An 18,086-nucleotide genomic window follows, 5' to 3' on the forward strand; every position below is an offset into this window, starting at 1 on the left:
AGAAACAAATACATCAAGTTTTTTTTTTTTTTTTTTTAGAATAAATTGTTACTTGTGGACAAAATACAAGTCCATAATAATCCATAATAACACTCTATCCAAAGTCCGTCTCCTGTTGTCCTATCAAATCTACCAACATGTCACATTGTGTTGAAGAAGACTCAATGAAGATGAATATATTCCAACATGAAGTGTAATCACAATAATCTACACAAGAGATCATACAAATGGCAGGGAAACACACATCTAAGTAAACGGTGATCGGACAAAGAGTGTCTGTGAAGGAGCAAATTAAATTAGGATAGACAAATTAGGATAATTAACTAGACACAGGTGATGGAGGTTAATTAATAAAGACTAAACGAGACCAGGAGCAAAACCAAATATAGGCACACAGGAACTAAACAGAAAAGAAAACACAGAAACAAGGTCCATAACGTGACAGGGTGTGACACAACATATTTGTTTAGGACTGTTTTCATTTGTAAAACATTTCATTTGTCTGTGTGTATTTCTCTCCTATATCTGATGAGACTTTTTCCACTGGAAAATTGCCTTGATGAATTTCTCAATTACAAACACGAAGCTTTTCTTTTAACAAAACATTAATTGATAATGGAGACTTTGTGATGTGTTTATCAGCTGTTTGGATTCTCAGTCTAACCACACCCATTCACTGCAGATGATCCATTGGTGAGCAAGAGATGTAATGCTTTATTTCTCCAAATTTATTACGATGAAGAAACAAAACTCATCCACTATCTAGAATGGCCTGAGGGTGAGTAAAATTTTGGAAAATGTTCATTTTAGGTGAACTGTTCTTTTAAAGTTTTACAACAAAACAGTCTCCTCCTCACATCAGAAGTGCTGCTGCTTGGTAGCCATGATTGTAACTTCATACTTCTGTTTTGTTTGTTTGTTTTGTGACATTTTCCTGTTACACAGTCAGACAAATGCAAATTGAATAAGCCGGTAGAACACAAGTAAAGGTGTTTATATGCAGAGCTGATTGTGACCTTTACTCGATTGATTCGCATGGTTCGCTAGTGAAAGGCTTGGGACTGTGTGCGTTCTTGTGGCGCTACCAGCCAGTCAGCAGTGTGATGACATAATTTCCTCTAGCTCAAGAGTGATTAATTGCATGGCATTTACAGCTCACATGATGCATGGCTCAAAAAAAAAAATCTGAGAAACTGCCATCGGGATGAATGGGAATGCTAAGGATAGCTTTCTCTAAGTATTATAAACCAACTTGGCAATATGCACATGATTGATCAGTGAATGATCTTTTAGGTTTTAGGCTATGTTTGAGATAGTAGCCCCAATTATCTAATGTACCTCAGTTTTTGTGTGAACATTGCCAAATTATACACAACTAATACTTTTTGATTACACTTTATTTTAAGGTGTTCTTGTTAAAGCATAATTATACATTTAAGTACTGAGTAATATTAAGTAACTATATATGTACTTTCTATATGGTTAGGGTTTGGCTTGGGGTTACTTGTATGTAATTATGCATAATTTATTGTTATTATAGTAGTAAGTACATGTAGCGTGTAACAAGAACACCTTAAAATAGTGTTACCTGCTTTTTTCACTCAAAAGCTCAGATCAATGAGGCCTATGACCAATCATTTCCAAAAAGAAATACAAAACCTGTGCTAATTGAAAGCAAAGAAGTTGGCAAAATTTGTTAATATAGAATGAGAGATTTGCAAGCATTTTTAGAAGGCTGGCCATTTATGATCACCAGATCAGGTAAATTTTTTTTTTTTAGCACAGCACAGAAGAAATTTAATTCCTGAAAAGAATGTTCTTAAATGACTTAATTTTAGGATAACCTCCAGTTTTTCAAAACCAAAGGTAATGTTTAATGAATTTATTAAGTTGTTTCAAATAATATATATTAGCACTTTTACCAATGATGAATAATGTCAACCATGATCGTTCATGATTATGCGGTCATGCAGATCATGCAGAATTCAAAATTAAGTAATAACACTACAAAAGATTCATTTTATAATTATGACATTATTTTTATCAGCATTTAGCAGGATGCATTTACTCTACATGGCAAAAGAAAGACTTAGCGTGAATGAATGCAAGAAAGCACAGGAAAAGGTGCTGTAAAGGAAAAGATAAATTGTTGATGTTAAACTGTTGAGTTATAGTGTTATATTTACTGTTCCTGTAACCTGCAAAAGAGAGAAAACAAGGTTGAAACATTTAAAGAAAACTCCAGATTTTGTTTCTAATTTTCTGCAGTTGAGACCGGTAACACTGCTTGCATACTATTTACTGTATACATGTGTCTAATTGACTAATGAATTTTTATTTGGCACTTCTCAGTGTATAGTCTCTAAATGTCTGCTGTGTATTTTTCCAGCCAGTTGAGTGATGAGGCCTCAAAAGGGTTTTCTCAACTTTTCCTGGGCATCTACATCTGTGAGTGTACGTGAAGTTCTGAGTCTTGTTAGCAAGTGAAGATGGTAGCTCTGGGCCTGTTTACACTTGCTAATGAGCAGCGTATGTGGAAGGGAGAGTGAGTAAAGGCTATGACGGTAGCAAACTGATGCTTCTCAAGCTGCACCCTAATCAGTCACCGACTTGCTCTTTGCATAGATGCTCAATCAAGAGATCCATCAAACAACCAAACCTCCAATCCATGAAGTGCCATTGTTCTTTTGAAACCTGCTTCTGAAGATCGATTAAATCGATTAAAATCAAGAAATTGATATTGTCAACCCAACCTTAGCATCAACACGTTTACCTACTGTAGATTATCGACGTTGTGTGCCTGAAACAGATGCTGATGTTGTCAAAATGCAATAATTAAACAGCAAAGTTTTGATAAATGTTTTCAGCACTCCATAACGGTCGAAATTGAAAATTTATTTCTGACCGATTAGTTTAATTTGCTGCAATTTCAGTGCATGACTAATCCTTGAATCCTTGCTAAGACAAAGTCTGATCTCTTGTCCTTTTCTTTACTCTTTTATCTCAGAAGCTTTTTATATAACTGACCTTTGTACAGATGTGAATGTGTAAGTTTATACAGTGGTGTGAAAAAGTGTTGGCCCCCTTCCTGATTTCTTATTTTTTTTGCATGTTTGTCACACTTTAATGTTTCAGATCAAACAAATTTAAATATCATCCATCTATTCCTTCCTTCTCTATTCTGCTTATACTACGGATGGAGAGCTGGAGCCTATAGACCTTATTCAGGGTGGAAGGCATATTGAATATTACGCAGATGAAAATGAGGCTTTGAGAAACAGATTTTAGTCTTTATGATTTCATGCACTGTACACTGTAAAATAATAATTTTCAAAGTTGTAAAACATACTAATAAATCTTTATTTACAAGAAAACAATATTTACTATATGCTAGATTTTTATTTCAAAGTTTCACATTTAATTCAGTGCTTTTTTTGTAATTATTTGTGAAAATTTGCTAAATTTTATTTTATACGTTTTTTTAGTGTATAAAGGTCCTACATGTCATTTTCAAAACACAACTTTTGAAACTTTTCAAAAACTTCTTGTTTTTGTCGGCTGAAAGTGTTTTGGGAAGATGTTTCATCATCTGAACAATTGGCATGTTGTTAAACAACAGTACAATCCATTGAAGATGCTGCACTTTTATCCCTCACAGCCTTGTCTTCATTCCTGTCAATCATTAAATATCGATAGCCTGACTATGGTTTATTCAAGCGTCTTGGGCCGAAAAACAAGGAAACTCTCTGGACAGATGGCCAGTCCATCACAGGGTGTACATCTCAAATTGGAGGCTCAATTTGAGATTTAAAAGGCGTTCTCAAATGAATTCCGAAAGGTGCACAACCATACTAAAACCGTGTCTCTTAGTGCAATATGTTGTTCAGTCATGACTACCTACATTCAAAAAATGTGTAATGCATGAACCAACACAAATGCATGCACTTATGCTTGACTAACCGTTCTCTCTCGCGCGCTCTCTCTCTTGCTCTCTCTCATATGTCTAAATCAATTTCAATTTTCAATTTAGGAGTGCTTTATTGGCATGACAAAAATTATACATTTTGTATTGCCAAAGCAATTGCAGCTGAACTGCTTACAAATAGTACACATGTATTAACAGAAAGAATAATAGTAATAATAATAATATATAAAAAGTATTAAGCATGTAGTGCAAAATGAATTACTAATGTATGTAAGTATATAAACTAGAAATAAAAATAAAATAAGGGATTAGACAGATTTACAGAAGCAAAATATACATCCAAGTAATATAATACAGTAATTTGGCATAATATAATCTACATGTGCTGGAAACATCAGATCAGGGCAGATTGAGTGTTTTCTCTTCTATGGTGACAGGCAGACACATATTGAGCAGCAAACACACAGCAGTTCTTCTGTTCTCCTAACAGATACGGCAGTTTCTCCTGGTACAATATTAAAAGTAAAATAATCAGGAGCTCATCTTGCTGCTGCTCAACGGATCTCTCTCTCTCTCTCTCTCTCTCTCTGTCTCTGTCTCTGTCTCTCTCTGTGTGTGTGTGGATTGCATGCTGGGAGCGGAAGTGGGGTGTGAGAGCGGCACGCTTGAATTGGTTTTCAAGGTTAAATTCTTTTTTTTCTATTTATGTTTTTTTTTTTTTTAGGGGGGAATTTAATTTATCACGTTTTGGTTTATTTTTTTAGTTTAAGAAAAACACCAGTGTGATTCCTTCCTTGATGAGGGAAGCCATGGCGTCTCTCTCAGATGAGGGAACGCCAGGGTTCTCTATCAGGAATGGATGTAAAGTTTTCTCGGATCAAGCGGTTACAGTAGAAGACGTGCTTCTAGCAATGGGCGAGTTTGTAGGGCACGAAAATATAGTATCGGCCTCTAGAATGAACAAGGCTGTGGTGGTGTTTCTTAAGGATGAGGAACTCATAAACAGCCTTGTTGAAAAAGGAATTGTTGTTTCCGACAACCTGCTGCAAGTAATGCCTTTGCGTGTACCTGCTACGAAGGTCACCATTTCAAACGCGCCTCCATTCATTTCTAATGAGCAAATTCTAAAAGAACTGAGTCGCTTTGGAAAGTTTGCTGGATCCATTAAGATGGTTCCGCTCGGGTGTAAAAACACCATTTTAAAACATGTGCTGTCTTTTCGTAGACAAGTTTTCATGTTTTTAAATGCGCAATCTGAGTCTTTGGATATTTTGTTTCGCATTAAACACGGTGATGGTTCCTATATGATTTTTGCAACGACAGATATTTTGCGCTGTTTTGAATGCGGGGATTTGGGACATAAGAAGTTCAAGTGTCCGCATAAGAAACAATCAGAAAATGGAAAGAACGCCAGAAATAATGATGAGCAATCTGATCAAAGCGAAAATAACGAAAGTCCAGATAAAGGAAAACGGCATATAGCTGTAAAGGATGTAATGATTCCAGAAAAAAAAACAGAAGACAACATGGGGTTAATGATGAGGATTCTGAGGAGTCGGCTTCGGTAGGTGAACCCAGCGTTGTTCCCCAGGCCGGTTCTTCAGCCGAGCAAAGCGCTATAGATCCAAGTTTAAAGTTAGAGGTGAGCGAGTTTATTTCATCCATGCGAGTTGGTGATAATGCTGTTGGCCCAAATGTTTTGAAGGATGATGTTGTTGCTGTTAAGGATGATGAACTTGTTTATAGTGATGTGGTTCCGAGTGTAAGTGGGTCACAGTCTAATGCGTCTGCGGAGAATGAAAATAGCGAAGAAGAACTGATGGAGGATTGTGATAATTGTTCGGAGTTTTCAGAGATGAAAGAGAAAGATTTTCATGAGAAATTTGAATAGTTTTGGAATGAATGGGGTTCTAAGAAAAATGAATTCGATACAGTGTTGGGAAATAGGAAAGACACAAATCAAAATTTTTTGTCAGCAGTATACATGTTTTTCAACAAAAAAAATTAAACAAAAAATTTCTGAAATAGAACATGAGATCTTTCACATTACATCTGGTATGATTCAGCATTCTAATTCATCTTCAGCTGGCATTTTATGTGAAAAGAAACAAGATCTGGAATCTTTGTTGCAAGTGCAGGCTAAAGGTGCCCTGATAAGATTCCGTTTTATGTCTGTACATGAGGTGGATGCTCCCACATCTTATTTTTTTCATTTAGAAAAAGTGTCAAGACAACAAAATGAAATGTATTGTTTGACAACACCTGGTGGACTAAAGACTTCTGATTCAAGACAAATGAGAAAGATTGCAGTTGACTTTTATTCAGACTTGTATAGCAAAGAAGAAACTGATACTGAATGCGTTTCACAGCTATTGCAACAACTGCCTACTCTTACTAAAATGCAGAGTAAGAACCTGGACAGCTCTGTTTTGTTTGAGGAGTTAACTGATGCCATTAAACAGATGAAGCCGGGCAGAGCACCTGGAATTGATGGACTATCAGCGGATTTTTATAAAGCTGTGTGGAATTACATTGGAAAAGACTTTCATGATGTGATCCAAGAATGTTTTCAAGAAAAGCGCCTTCCCACAAGCTGCCAAAGGGCAGTATTAACACTATTACCAAAAAAGGGTGACTTGAGTGTTCTTAAAAACTGGAGGCCTGTGTCACTTTTAACAACTGATTATAAGCTAATAGCCAAAGTTTTGGCAAATAGGCTGAAAACTGTACTGGGAGATTTAATATGTCAAGATCAATCCTACTGCATTCCAGAAAGAACAATTTATGATAACATTTTCATGATCAGAGACATTTTAAATTACTCCAAACTATATGAAGTGAATGTTGGCTTTTTGCTCTTGGATCAGGAAAAAGCTTTTGACAGAGTCGACCATGGGTTTCTGTTTGAAATAATGAGTGCTTTTGGGTTTGGAGATGTTTTTATTTCGTGGATCAAACTTTTATACATGAATGCCTCTTGTATTTTAAAAATAGGTGATGGGTTGAGTAAACCAATAAGATTACTCAAAGGTATAAGACAAGGATGCCCACTGTCTGGACAGTTATATGCTTTAGCAGTGGAGCCACTCCTGTCTCTATTAAGAAAAGATCTGTCTGGTTTAAAGGTTGATGGGAACTGCAATGCGTTTAAGTTAACAGCATATGCAGATGATAAAAATCCTTTGGACTTAATGTGTCCTCTGTGGCGTTCGAGCGTCTTTCACGGAGACACGGAATTAAAATCGCGCCGGTGATGAATACTGTAATTGTGAAAGATCAAAGGTAATACCATTGCAAGAAGAGATAGTTAAGAATGTATTCCCTAGCATCATTGTGGGTGTAAATGTAGGATATTGGCAGGAGGTTGATGGAAGATTACTTTCTCTTGCAACACCTGAACTTGACCTCTTTGTCACTATATCTAAGAAGTCACTTTATCTTGTTTGTCAAATATCTAAATTTAAGAGCATTGAAAGATCTTCCAGAGACCAAATGGACTAATTTTGTTGAATTAGGTACTACTCCAAAAGGATGTTGGAGGTCATTGTATAAGAAACCAATTGAAAAACGAAGTGGGGATTTGCAATGGCGGATTTCTCATTGGATTTTGGCAACAAACCGTTATAAAGCTCATCTAAATGCTTTGCAAGGAGAAGAGTGTTTGTTTGGTCTTTCAGTTCATATATTAATTGGATGTTCAAGGTTATTAGGAATTCTTGGTGTGTTAAGAGACTTGAGAGACTTGAGTGGTTTTATTTTTACAAATAGTTTCTTTATTTTTGGACCAAAATATAGCGCCTCAAACAAGAGTAAAATTAATTTTTTATTTGGTAAGGCAAAAATGGCAATTTGGCTGACAAGAAAGAGCAAAATGCTGCTTAACAGTGATGCCGATCCTTTGAACATGTTCAGAGCTCTGGTAAAAAGTAGGCTGGTTATGGAGTATCGTTATTATGAATTGGTGAATGATACGAATGATACGATTTTTTTTTTTATGGGGTGTTGGAAATATTTTGTGTCAACCCACTGAAGAGGGAGGTTGTGGAGGTTGTGTATAAAAGAAACTGTTTTTATTTGTTTTAAATAATTTTATTTATAAGGATATGTATTTATGAAGTAATGGAGTGTGTTTAATGGTGTATGTTTTTTGTGTTAATGGATTGTAATTAAAGAGATGTTGAAAGGTCTCTCTCTCTCTCTCTCTCTCTCTGAGCGGATGTTGGGAGTGAGTGGGCGGAGTCGGCGTGAGTGTGGTGTGGTACGAGTGAGTTTCTGTTCCTTCTTTCTTAAATCTTTTTTTGATTTGGTTGAGTTGGTGTGTAGAAAAGAAAGTTTTCTGTTAAGCTAGAAGTTGCAAACGCTGCTTGCCAGAGTTTGCTGGTAAGCAGCTGTGGCTGCGGCTGCGGCGGCGGCGGCGGCGGCGGCGCCAGTGTCCTCTGTGGCGTTCGAGCGTCTTTCACGGAGACACGGAATTAAAATCGCGCCGGTGATGAATTGTTCTGTTGAGGAATGTAGTTTGGCGGTTGGAAAGGCCGTCGGGTATGAGAGTATCTTGTCAGCGTCGAGAATGAATAGTGCTGTCGTTGTTTTTCTCGACGCTGTGGAGAAAGTGAACAGTGTAGTTCAAAGTGGGGTAATAATAAAAGATACGTTTACCCCAGTAATGCCTTTGGTTCAGCCAGCAAGGAAGATTACATTGTCAAATGTTCCTCCTTTCATAAAGGACGATTTATTATTGGCAGAATTATCAAGGCATGGAAAAATAGTCTCTCAAATGAAAAAAATTCCCCTAGGATGGTTTTAAGTTTTTGGGCATCTTTTTAGGTTCAGAAGTGTATCAAAGGAAAAACTGGGAAGGTGTAAAAGATAAAATTTGCAATAGATTATCAAAATGGAACTGGATTTTACCTCAACTATCTTATAGAGGAAGAGTGTTGGTTATAAATAATCTTGCCGCCTCTGTCCTATGGCATAAACTAATTGTGTTGAACCCACCAGATGAATTCTTTAGGGAAATTCAAAAAGTGTTTGTTAATTTTTTTTGGAATGGACAACATTGGCTAAGAGAGTCAGTATTGTATCTGCAGTTAAGTGAAGGAGGCCAAGGTCTTATGGACATTAAGTCCAAAGTAGCTGCATTTAGACTGCAGACTGCACAAAGACTCCTCTATCACCAGTCTCAGAACTGGACAGAAATAGCTTGTGTTTTATTAAATAGAGTGGGGCGGATGAACTTGGATAGACACCTCTTTTTAATGAATTTGAAGGAAGTGGATTTTAATGGACTCCCTTCTTTTTACGCATCAGTATTAAATGCATGGCAAATATTTACTGTTAAAAGACAGCAGTCTGAGATAACCCATGAGTGGGTTCTTGAAGAACCTTTAATTTGTAATCCTCTTTTATCTAGTGTGATTTTAAAATCTAAGGGTGTCTGCACAAGCCTGGTTAGAGCAGGAATATGCAAAATCTGTCATCTTAGGTCAAGGGATCAATGGATTTCTGCAGAAAATCTGGCCATGAAGATTGGTATCCATTCTGTTCGGACTGTTGAAAAATTATTATCTGAGATTCAGGAGTCTTTTCCTGTAATACCATTGCAAGAAGAGATAGTTAAGAATGTATTCCCTAGCATCAGTGTGGGTGTAAATGTAAGAGATTGGCAGGAGGTTGATGGAAGATTACTTTCTCTTACAACACCTGAACTTGGCCTCTTTGTCACTATATCTAAGAAGTCACTTTATCTTGTGTGTCAAATTTCTAAATTTAAGAGCATTGAAAGATCTTCCAGAGACCAAATGGACTAATTTTGTTGAATTAGGTACTACTCCAAAAGGATGTTGGAGGTCATTGTATAAGAAACCAATTGAAAAACGAAGTGGGGATTTGCAATGGCGGATTTCTCATTGGATTTTGGCAACAAACCGTTATAAAGCTCATCTAAATGCTTTGCAAGGAGAAGAGTGTTTGTTTTGTGGTCTTTCAGAAACAGTATTTCATATATTAATTGGATGTTCAAGGTTATTAGGAATTCTTGGTGTGTTAAGAGACTTGAGCAATAATTTTGGTTTTATTTTTACAAATAGTTTCTTCATTTTTGGACCAAAATATAGTGCCTCAAACAAAAGTAAAATAGTTTTGATTAATTTTTTATTTGGTAAGGCAAAAATGGCAATTTGGCTGACAAGAAAGAGCAAAATGCTGCTTAACAGTGATGCCGATCCTTTGAACATGTTCAGAGCTCTGGTAAAAAGTAGGCTGGTTATGGAGTATCGTTATTATGAATTGGTGAATGATACGAAATCCTTCTTTTTTTTATGGGGTGTTGGAAATATTTTGTGTCAACCCACTGAAGAGGGAGGTTGTGATATATTGTTATAAAAGAAACTTTTTATTTGTTTTAAATAATTTTATTTATAAGGATATGTATTTATGAAGTAATGGAGTGTGTTTAATGGTGTATGTTTTTTGTGTTAATGTATTGTAATTAAAGAGATGTTGAAAGGTCTCCCTCCCTCTCTCTCTCTCTCTCTCTCGTTTCGTGCGCATGTGCGGGGTCAGTGTTGCGAGGAGCGTGTGAGTGAGAACGCTGCTGTGGTGAGAGTGAACTTTTTTTCTCTCTTGATTCTTAAACGTTTTGAGGAAGGAAATTTACTTCCTGATATGAGGGACCCTTTTCCTGAGCACTGGATTACACCAGATTTAAAAGAGATGTTTGGTATTTTGTTAAACTTGAATGGGCTTCAGGACTTATTATTAGAAGAATTAAGTGGAAAAGTGATCTACAAATGTTTTGTTAAAATATTATACAAGTCCATACTGTGTGAGAAAAGTGATAATGTCTGGAGGGAGAAATTTGGCATTGAAAATGAAGTTAAACCATTTGAGGGTTTTATACAAACCACCATTGATGAAAAAAATCAGGAGATCTACAATGGAGAATCCTGAAGGGGGCTGTTGCTGTTAATGCTTTTGTTTCGGTTATTAATTCCAATGTTAATGAAGGTTGTGTTTTTTTGTGGGTTAAGAGAAACAATTTTTCATTGTTTTCTCGAATGTGTTAGGCTCAAATCACTTTTTGTATTATTAAAACAATTGTTTTTAGGTTTTAAGGAAAGTTTCACCCCTAAGGCTTTCATTTATGGGGCAGGATACAACCGCAATCAAAGACTTAAATGGCAGTTGATTAACTTTATGGTTGGCCAGGCAAAAATGGCCATATATATTTCAAGAAAAAACAGGATTAAAAATATACATGGTCAAGATGGTGTACTGTTGTTTAAGGCATTTATTAGGTCTAGGATCTCGGTGGAGTTTAAATACTATAAAGAGATGCAGGATTTGGACACCTTTGTATTACAGTGGTGTTGTAATGAGGTTTTTTGTACTGTGTTTGAGGGGGGCTTAATTTTTAGTCTTTTGTTGTGTTGATTGGTTTTGTGAAAATGGTTTGATGTTTTTTTTTTTTATTATTGATTTAATAAAAGTATGGGTTAAAAAAAAAAAAAAATCTCTCTCTCTCTCTGGGAGTATGCAGTAATTAGGTAGTCAGACTGTTTACAGATACAAAAGCACACTAATTTATTCCAACAGTTAGAGGTAATTCCCCACTTAAATTTACAGCTCCCCTCCACCATGAGGAGAGAGTCAGGAAAGGAATCAAAAATAGAGAGGCAGAAGGAAAGAGGTTGAGACGAGGGAAGCAGACTATGTTATTGACCAAGAGTTGTAAAAACACCCACAGCTTGCACACTCCCAAGGTTCTGTCTTTTTTCCCTTTTTTTGACATTAGCTATCGATCTTTTGTGCTCTACCTTGCACTGCAAATTGGTAAAAATATGACCTTCTCTATCAGAATAAAGCCTCGTACACACCGGGACGATTATCGCCGACGTTTTTCGACGCGTCTTTTGTGTTCATACCCAAGCGATGTTCGCTGGCTATGAGCTGAGTGAACATGCAAATTCACTCTCTGACATTAGATGGCACTTAATGAAAAACAAAAATTCCCGGTACACATCGAATCCTATTTGATCTGCAATTCCTCTCCATAACAACTCCCTCTTATCGAGATTTTTGTAGTCGCTGTCGCGTTTTTCATAAAGCCCTTTGTGTTCAGACACCAATGAGACCAGCAGCTTTACATTCATCTTGCCTTGATGCATCTTCTTGGTCTACTTACTTCCTCTTCGTCGTTAGGTATCAATGTGTGGTCGGCAAGACCGCTTTGTGCTTGAGCACCACCAAGTCGTGTTTTACTGTAACTTCAGCAGCTCCAGGCACGTGAACAAAAGTGACAATCTAATTGGTCGGCCAGTTTTTCAAACCAAAAATTCAAACCAAAAAAACGAGCCCGAGGCATTTTTATCACACACGATATTCGTCCCGGTGTGAACAAGCTGGCTAATCGCGTGCGATTATCGCCGACGTTTAACGCCTCGTGACTAAACAAAGGGCGCCAATGTGAGCGTGCACACCGACTCGCAAAACGCGAGGCGTAAAAGCGTAATTTTTTTTTTCTGTTTTTCATTAAGCGCCATCCAATGTCAGGGAATGAATTTGCACGTTCACTCGGCTCATCGCCAGCGAAAATCGCTTGGGTATGAACACAAAAGACGCATCAAAAAACGTCGGTGATAAGCGCGCGCGATAATAGGCCAGGTGTGTACGAGGCTTAAGGCTGCTGAAAAATGACCTTTTGTAAGAGACAAAGCTCAAGTTCTGCCATAAGTGTAAAGAATTACACACAAGGACAAATGCAATTTTGAATAGTTTTATCTCTGTCTGTCTGTCTGTCTTTGTTTGTGCTTGCTAAGGAAAGTATCAGTATTGTTGGGCCAAAAGACACTCTTTGAATTTTCAGCAATGATTTCTGGAAAAATCTGATTTGAAAAGGATTTAGACGTGATAAAATGTTAAACAGACCTACATACTACTCAATATTCATAACATCAGTTAGCAATTAAACAGTTAGCAAAAGGGATGGTGTTCTGGATCATCTATTTAGAGTTTAATGTTTGTAGTGATCATAACTCCTACCAAAGACTATAGAATACCCAAGATGTGTCACTCGTATAGTTTTGAATGAGGAAAAATGCAACACTCAATATGGCCGCTCTATCGAACAAAGCCCCGCCTTCTGAGCAAAAGAGCCAATCGCTAATTGGTAAAGTCAGTGAGTCACTGCAGCTGCCGTTAGAAGTCCCGATTGTTATAGAAGCAGTCAATGCTCTGAGACGTGCGCTTAGGACTGCGCATGCACACTGGCTGATCTTGCCTGAAAAATCAACTTTGTTTTAATGCTATTTGAGCAAAATAAACAACATTTATGATACAGTTGTTGTCAGATTTCATTGATGATTTCAAATATGAAATTTAATCATAAGCTTAGTGAACAATTTTCGAGAATTTGATGTTTCCCCATTCAAAGAGACGGGAGTTGCACTTGCATGCCCGAGAGACGTTTCAAAGATGGCCACATGACATGCCTTAAAGGGACTTTGCTCCTACTTAGTCATATAGCTTCCTTTAAAATATAGTTGCCTTAGTAACATTCTAAGGCAGTTGAATTCAGTTAGTTTCTTTATTTAAGCAGAACTTCACACAACAAACTTGTAGCAGTCATTCATCTTGTGATCATCTGTAGAAAGCATTGTCTAAGTTTTTATGGTTAATTTGTATTCAGTTTGCTGAATTTATTGTTTATAATGTGGAAGAACTCTATACCATAAATGACACTAAATGGAGATATTTTTGTGTTCTTAGAGATAACTATTGCCTCTCTATACTTCTCCTTTCTGTAGTTTCACCCTGTTTTGTCAATGTGGTGTGGAATAAAGCAACATTCTCCCACAAGTCTACGTGTTGGAAAGAGTTTATCTATTTGGCTACCTTTGGAAAGAGAGACACCAAAATGAGGGCAGAATATGTGATGTTGGATGTGTAAAAGGGTAATTTTAAAAATGTATTTACGTAACTGCTTGGAAAAAGCAATCGAGCACTAGTTTCTTAGAATTACCCAGAAATTAAAGAAAAAAAAATCTGCCCTTGTGTGCTCATTAATTTTCTCTTTATTTTTCCTTCTCTGTCAATTCGCCAGGAAAATAGCATGAATTTTCATTAATATTATGCTGCTTCTGTTTCCTCTATGCTATCATTTCAGACACTCATAAAGCTGTGCTTAACTGTGAATTAGTACTAATAATTAGTCTTCCAGCACATCAGGAACGATTGTCCATAGAATGGCTTTGTCGAAACATTTCATGTCTGACTTCATAAGCATGCAACTGAATAGCATTTAGCATTGTACTCTACTCTAGATTGCAGAAAACCAACACATCTGTCGGTCACATGTGCACTTGAAAAAGCAAAACAAAGAACTCATGTTTGATGTAGACATTAGAACAACAGATTGAGCCCTAGGGTAACACGCAATCCTGATGAAGACAAAATGGTCTACCGATGATGTTGTTTGACCTCTAGATAATCTGTTATGCTCTTAATACACACACATGTATTTCCACACCTCAGTATTTGAACGAGCTCTTGTTACATTATAGTCCTCCATGTCCGCTGCGTTCTCAAAACTCTGGCCATTTGATAATACCTAGAATATCAAAATCAACTGCGGGCGGCAGATCCTTTTCCTATTTTAGTGCCCAAACTCTGGAATAACCTACCTAACATTGTTCGGGAGGCAGACACACTCTGTCAGTATAAATCTAGATTAAAGACCCATCTCTTCAACCTGGCTTACACATAACACACTAATACGCTTCTAATATTCAAATCCGTTAAAGGATTTTTAGGCTGCATTAATTAGGTCAACCGGAACCAGGAACACTTCCCATAACACCCGATGTACCCGCTACATCGTTAGAAGAATGGCATCTACGCTAATATTAGTCTGTTTCTCTCTTATTCCAAGGTCACCGCTGCCACCAGATCCAGTGTTAAAAGCGCTACATAAATAAAGGTGACTTGACTTGACTTGACGTGTGTAGCCCATGCTTATGTTGCACTCCTATTATAACCCAGACAGAACACTTTCTGCATTTCTATAGAAGTAAATACTAAAAATTTGAAAATCCATGTGCTTGCAGCAATGTGGCTATTGACTGCAGTTTGACCATGGTCGTTGTTTACACGTGTGTGTGTGTGTGTGTGTGTGTGTATTAAGAGCATAACAGATTATCTAGAGGTCAAACAAAATCATCGGACCTTTTAGCCCTTGCTTGTAGAGCCAAAGAAAAAAATATTTTGTAATATTTCAACAGAGTGTAATAACTTGCTTCACCTCTGAAACAATTTCCATTTTTAGCTGACATCAACTAGGCTGCGCATATATGGTAAATGTTATATTTCACGAATCTGCAGCTAATTGGTTAACAACTTGCGATAATGCGCTTTTGGATGTATAGTCTTTTTTTTTCCTGTCATAGTCATAAATGGCCTTTTCATAGTATACAATCCTAAAAATAATGTTTCATTATTGGTATCTATGGTTTGATGAAGAACTTTTTTCAATGCACAATGTTTTTGGTAATACTTTATAATAGGGAACATATATTCACTATTAAACCATGACTTCTCCCTCAGTAAACTTCTAATTTGCTGCTTTTTAGTCAGTTAGTAGGGTATTTGTTACATTTTCGGTATGGGGTATAGGTTTAAGGGATCTAAAATATGGTCATGCAGAATAAGGCATTAATATGTGGTTTATAAATGCTAAGTAACCGCCAATATGCTAGTAATATGCATGCTAATAAGCAACTAGTTAATAGTTAGAATAAGTCCTTAAAATAATGTGTACTGAATGTGATAGGAAGTGATGTGGCAAATCAGGAACCTTTTGGATCCATGGATCAGCAGTATGCCTTGTCCAAAAAAAGGCAAAACTTATGCGCATAAGAACACCATCACCATGCATGGTCAAACATGGAGGTGTTCCAGTCTTGTTAAGGGGGTGTTTTGCTGTTAAAGGAAGAGGTTATCTTAACTGTTTGAAGGACATCATGGATTCTTTGAAGTATCAGGCCATTTTGTCCAAGATTGTGATGCCTTTGGTGCATAGACTGGAGCTTGATTAACATTGGACTTTCCAGCAGGAAAACCATCCCAAAGTATATATGTGACCCTGGACCACAAAACCAGTCATAAGGGTCAATTGAGAAATCATCTGAAAAGCTGAATAAATAAGCTTTCCATTGATGTGTGGTTTGTTAGGATAGGACAATATTTGGCCGCGCTATTTGAAAATGTCCATAATAGTTTACTGATAGTTGTTTGATAAAATTGTTCATGGCAGCACAATGTCTTGGACATTTAGAGGGTTTAATAATTTTGATTGCATCTGTATATTTTTACATGCACCCAACTGTGTACAGGTTTGCATGTTTGAACATTTTCAAAACAAGTAAATTAATGCAGATGCAACCTTACTGCTCTCTCCAAATGAATTCAGTCTGATTCTGTACTTCATCTGACTGCTTTTCATAGACATCTTACATAAAACCAGCACTCGGCAAGTCCTCGGTTACTGTCTTGTACATTCACTCACTCGTATTTTACCAATAAAACTTTAATATTCTACCAACCTTCAAGTAGAATAATTTTGAACTGGCAGATTGTAATTTCAGTTTGAAATCCTGATTCTCAGAGCCAGGCTTTAACTACCTCTGTAAATCGTGATAGAGTTTGCATGGGATTTAGAAGTACAATTGCTCTCCAAATACTGTAAGAAAGTGTACTGCATTTGTCAGTGTCAGTCTGACACCAAAAACAATTGGTAAGTGCCAAACACTAGCACTTACTACTAAGAAAACCTCTGCATCAAATAAATTTTGAAGAGGATCCACAGACTGAATTAGTTGTGCACTTTGTAAAATACTGTAGATTCTTCAGGAGGGCAAACGTAAATGTTTCCATTTTGAGTGCCAATTTCTGATAAAAGTCAGTGTCAACATGAGTATCCCCCAGGGTTATATCCTGGCCACCCTCCAGCATCTAAACATGTACTACATGTACTAGTGGCCATCACAGCTCCCGCTCTCTTGACATCATGAAGTTTTCTCATGCCACAGTTATGTCAGGCTTGTTTACAGTCAGTGATGACAACTCAATATTGTGGTCAAAAAACACTACTATAGCCTGATGGGCAATTTAAAATGGCTCAGAAAAAGGATTTGCCAGTAGGCAGTTCCTTTAAATAAATTTGTCACATGCTTGGTGGGAAGGCATCAAATGCCTGGTAGAAAACAGCAGAGCAGTTTTTCTGCTTTTATTATCAAATAACACATTGCCGTTAAAATTATAATCAAGTACTTTACATGTGCTTTAGTATGTTAGTCAACACATCAAAATAAGCAAACTCCTTTAAAGCTCCACAAAAGATTAAAATGTGGTGATTTAAAATGTACTTTAAAGTAAAACTTTTAATTTGACAATATTACAAAATGCACTTTTTAAAATCATGAAAGTGTACTCAAGTATCCCTACAGATAAGTAGCCTTTTATTTCATTAATATATTATATGCATTATTTGGTAACACTTTATAATAACTTTCATTATTAATAAATCATTAACAAACATTATATAATGTTTAACTCATCATTACTTAATATATATTCAACTTTCATTATTAATAAATCATTAACAAACATTATATAATGTTTAACTCATCATTACTTAATATATATTCAACTTTCATTATTAATAAATCATTACCAAATGATTAACAGATCATTATTTAATGTAAATTGAAATGATTACCAATGTCATGAAAATGTCAATTCATATGATCATGCATTAAAAAAAAAAAAAATCTTCAAATGATTTTGACAGATGGTTTACAATGATTAAAAGCTTCATTAATAAATTGTTAACAAATATTATATAATGCTTAATGGATCATTAGTTAATGTGTACAAATGTCATTAAACTTTCAATGCGTTTTAAAAATCTACAAATGATTTTAACAGAAATTATACAATATTTACAAGCTTATTTGTTAATGTACTTTTGAATGCTTACAAATGTCATTAAACTTCAGTTCACATATTAGATAATGCTCATTTTTACATTTACAAATGTTGTGAAAATATAGCATATAGGCACTTTACAAACTATTCATGTTAATATATTCATTAGCTCATAATCACA

The sequence above is a fragment of the Sinocyclocheilus rhinocerous genome, unplaced genomic scaffold (assembly GCF_001515625.1).
Source record: "Sinocyclocheilus rhinocerous isolate Xijiao unplaced genomic scaffold, SAMN03320098_v1.1 scaffold1299, whole genome shotgun sequence".
NCBI lineage: Eukaryota > Metazoa > Chordata > Actinopteri > Cypriniformes > Cyprinidae > Sinocyclocheilus > Sinocyclocheilus rhinocerous.